Source organism: Ailuropoda melanoleuca, chromosome X (assembly GCF_002007445.2).
Source record: "Ailuropoda melanoleuca isolate Jingjing chromosome X, ASM200744v2, whole genome shotgun sequence".
In the NCBI taxonomy this organism is placed as follows: domain Eukaryota; kingdom Metazoa; phylum Chordata; class Mammalia; order Carnivora; family Ursidae; genus Ailuropoda; species Ailuropoda melanoleuca.
In genome coordinates this window covers 15,055,831-15,060,450 of record NC_048238.1, presented here as the reverse complement: position 1 = coordinate 15,060,450, position 4,620 = coordinate 15,055,831, and the positions used below count along the sequence as shown (strand labels likewise).

Sequence of the window (4,620 nt, the reverse complement as noted above, 5' to 3'; positions counted from 1 at the left end):
CCTACCCCCCCACCCCGAAAAAAAGATTTCCTTCCCAAATGTTCTCTTCCCTGCATTTGTCAACAGAAACACCCACTGGTGGTGTCAAACTGGTAATACTGCTGCAGGCTTCCTTACTTCTGTTGCAGTGTGAACGCCAAAAATGCTCAAACCTAAAATAGTACTTTTAATAAAGAAATTAAAAGAATTGCTAAGGTATTCAAGTACCATGTTCTCAAAAAGACGCACACCTTTTTAAAAAATGAATTATTAGTGAACCCTAATCGGGTTGCTAAATATGAGATTATACTACCCCCCCTTCAACACTAAACACACAAGTAAACATTAGGTTCTTCACATTTTACGAATAAAATATTTTAAAACACTTAAATTAAAAACAAATTTACATCTAAATGTCATTCACATGTAATTCCGAATAGCCTCCGTAAAGATGCCTTTTTTGTAACCCAACAGCAAGAAAGGAGCAAGCTGGAAATGTTACCTAAAACGATAATACTATTCTATACATATTTACGTCTCCCGTTTCAATCAAAAGCTCTCAAATTAATTTGTGTAATCTCTTACATTAACTACATAACCATTACGTCCAACAAACCTAATTCAGATTCACGGGAGGAAATTATTCTGTGTCTGCAATACTTTCTAAAATCAGCCTAAATTTCAGCCAATTAAAATAGATTGTGTTAACAGAACACTGATCAGCAACTACTTAAATATCTCAGCATCCGTCTAATCTCACTGTGGAGATTCAGGGCTTTAACACTCAAGTGAAGCGAAGAAAGAAAAGAAAAAAAAAAAAAACCTCAAGGAAGATCTGCCTTTACACAGAAATACGTTCAGGTTATTTTTCCCCCCAACGTGGGCATAAAACGTGTCAATGCGAGCAGGACCTGTTCGTTTGGAAATGGTTCCAAACCCCAGGATTAAATTTCTATGAGGGTCCAAAGGGTACGGAGGTCTGGGAAGGAGCCAATTTCTGCTTCTCCCCACTATGCCAGTCGTGAACTTCATAGCAACGCCTGAAACTTGTTGGGAGAAGGCTGGAAGAGATGCGGGGCGGACGGTGGGTCGTTCGCCCACCCTCGCGGGCAGCCAAGGTCAGTCAGCAGGGCCGGGGTTCCGGCTCCGGCTCGCAGCCCCCGGCGGGTCCCGGGCTCCCTCGGAACTCGGGCTGGGGGCTCCAGCGCACAGGCTCGTCCTCGGCGCCGGCGGGAAGGGGCTTCCCTCGCCGCAAGCCCGGGGGAGCTCGCGCCGCGGGGGCGGCGGGGCGGAGACGCCGCAGACCCGCTGCTGAGGGGAGCCCCGCCGGGCTGCCTCGACCTGCAGCCCCTCCTCATATCCTCCCATCTCCCCACGCCCCAAAATACAGCCCCAACCTTTCGCCGGGGAAACCCTTCCAGTGGCGCAATGGGGCGCTGAGGAGGGGCCACTCCAGGCTGGGGCACTCTCGCCGCGTCGCCCTGTTCTGGGGGGACCTGCGCCGCCGCCCCTTCTCGCGTCTGCCCGAGGGGACCGGGTGGGTCCCCTCTCTCAGGAGAAGCTGGGTGGCGCGAAACCGACGTGGGGGCAGGAAGGCCTGACGGGCGGGTGGCGGCGCAACTACTCACCTAGCCGAGTCCCCCACCTCCAGCCGGGGACCCCACAGCTCCTGAGGCCGCCGTCTCCGATTTACCTTACCCAGTGGCAGGGACAACTAATGAAAACCTCCGGCCCCGCCCTCTCGCAGAGGCGAACGCGCAGCCTAATTTGCTAACTAGCCCGCCCCGGCCGTCCCGTTCGGGCCAATAAAGAAGCTTCGAAGACCCCGCAAGGTCCCGCCTCCGCCCCGCCCACTTCTGATAGAAACCAATGCGGAAAGAGCGCTCGTCCTCGAGCTCGGGCCCGCGCGCCCCGCCCGCGCCGCTCGTGCTCGGGCCCCAAAAGTCTAAGAAGGTTCGTTCCCTGTATAAACTCGCCTGCGCGCGCACGCGCGCGCCGCATCCCCCCGCGAGCCAGGTTTGGTTGCCCAGCCAGGCCCTAGCAACCTGGGCTGGGTGGCTGGGAGGGGCGGGGCCCGAGCCTGGAGCGGCTTTTTTTTTTTTTTTTTGAGGGCGGGGGGTCGTGGAAGAGGGGGGAGAACACATTTGGGGCGGGAGTCGAGGCACTACTTGGAAATAAACGATGGAGAACGGTTTATCTCTGTCTTTGGTAAAAATGATATCGAAGTCCATTGCAGCTGCTGCCCAACTGTTGCAGCTGTGCGTGCACACACACACGCACATATACACACATTCACACATACACTCATCCATCAGCCTGCGATCCCTTGGGTGAATTAGGAGCAAAGAACTAGTAGCCTGAGTATTCCTTGCACAGCAGCTGTATGCATGCAAAAGGCTGATTGCAGCAGAGGCATCAACCCACAGCTCTGCTTAGGTCCAGTGCTCTGCCACACAAGATTCCCCAGCTGGCAATGAAGTCATCCCCCCCCCCACCCCCGACCAGTAGAAATGTAAAGATCTTAATCCCTACCAAGGATCAGGTTTCCAATGAGGATGAGGAGGTGATGAAATGGAAGGAGATACATTTCCAATGCCACTTTTTGAAAATTAAGGAAAATAATAATCTTGTTTAAAGGCATTGTGGACAAATCTATGTAAAGCTGCATAATAATTTCCACTTAAAGCAAAGAGGAAAAATGGGTGTTTGTTTTTTCTGGTTTAGGAAAAGCACAGAAAAGCAGTCTGTGAGGTCATAGCAGCCACCAAATGAAAAATAAGCAGTACTGTACAGCAATAGGAAATAGATATTTTGGATTAAATCCACTTAATCTATTCCTGTTGTGAATCTGGTAACAATATGTAACAACATGCTGGGTTTGGCCACTTGATGCCAAGCCACTAGGGTTTTCTTTTTTATAGCATGGTGAATATTTGATGAGGAAATGAAGGTGCCTGCTTTCTCTTCAGCTTTTCAGGAAGCATATTAGAAAATTTTTCAGGTAGGAGCAGTGAATTAGCAGTGAGGGAAAATGGAGTCAGAGCCAACAGCAGATCTTTGCAGACTCTTCTGCCTCCTCCAGATGCAAAATAACAGTGCTGTGACCTAGAGCTTCACCCACGTGGAGCCAGAATTCCTGAGCCAATCATGCCATTTTCATCCCTGTGTGTGAGCACCTTCGTGCCAGGAATTGCAGCAGCATTACTTCTGAATCAAATGAAGAATGGTTAATCTGTACAGACTGAGAAAAACCAATAACTGAATATTCATTGATATGGGTCCAATTTTGTTTTAAGTAGTAATATTAGATGTTTTATAATGTGGCACCCCATATATATAACTATGACCTTCCACTTAGAGACATTTACTTTGATCTGGTTTTGAGGAGTTGGTGAATGGTTTCTTAGAACCACATCCAGCTCCGTTCATTGCAATATTGATCAAAAGCATATATTTTCTAGGTCACTAAGAGTTAAAAAGTACCACGCTGCCATTTAACTGAGCTCTTTTCTTATGTAGAAAGAACACTAATACTTAACCACTGAATGAATGCCTGCTATGTGCCAAGAATTTTACATACATTTAGAGCTGCCAGATAAAATACAGGAGGCCTGTTAAATTTGAATTTCAGATAAGCAGCAAGTAATTTTTTAGTGTAAGTATGTATTTTTATCCTGGATACATGTGGGACAAGGGTAGAAAACTAAATAAGCTTTCTAATCATTGTCCAAAAAAACATTTTTTAATTGCCCCTCTGGGCCCAGACCTCATAATAAAATCAGGATCTGGGAGAAAAGCTTAAGAACAAAATCAATGTGAAAAAACAAAAAAGAACCAAATCAATGTGTGTGTCCTTGTGTAGTGTTTGTAGAAAGAGGTGCACATACTTATACTAAAAATTTTTTTGCTTTTTATCTGAAATTCAAATTTAACTGGGAATCCTGTGTTTTTATTTGCTAAATCTGGCAACCCTACATATATTATCTCTGAGGCTCACGATTCTCTGAAATATCTTCTGTTAGGTCACCTTTTTCCAGATGAAGCAATAGCTTCAGAGGTTTTCCAGCATCTATTTGTTCCATCCTCCTTCTGATAGAACCCCAACTGTGTTCAGATATCCACACTTCCAGGGTAGTGGGTGCTTATTAGTCTTAGTCAATCAATGACTAAGGTCCAGTTAGGCTAAAGAAAAGGACTTAACATCCTATGATTTGAGGGAAAGGTTTTCCCTTCTACCCTGCGGGATGAGCAAAGGAGCCAGTACCTGAGCTGCCTCTGGCAGCCATTTTGTCACTAGAGGAAAATCAAACTTTAGTCAAAGTCTATACACTGCATAAGGCAGAGTTGGAAAATAGAAAAAAGAAACAAACAAAAAACCTGGGTTCTTGATGACAACACCGAGTTGCTTAATTGAACAAATTCTGCCTTTGCCTTGCATTTAAGACAGTTTGAATCAAAGTTTCTGTTAGATGCCTCAAAAGTGTCCCACTATAGAGCCCATGTGCGCTACTCATCATGGGTCTCAATAATAAATGAATAAGTGGCCATCAAGATGTAAGACATTTTTATCCTGGATACATGTTGGACAGGTCTGGAAGACTAAACAAGCCTTCTAATCATTGTCAAAAAGCATTTATGATG

General features: G+C 46.2%; 1 protein-coding gene across 2 annotated transcripts in view; it reads right to left on the bottom strand.

Annotated features, from left to right (window-relative positions):
• Positions 1–1,705, bottom strand: part of CDKL5 (cyclin dependent kinase like 5) — a 208,506-nt gene extending 206,801 nt beyond the window's left edge. For both annotated transcript variants that reach the window (XM_034649695.1, XM_034649697.1), the window contains exon 1: positions 1,608–1,705. The gene's annotated coding sequence lies outside the window, so the exon portion shown is untranslated. The remainder of the gene's footprint in view (positions 1–1,607) is intronic.
• Between the last annotated feature and the right edge of the window lie 2,915 nt (positions 1,706–4,620).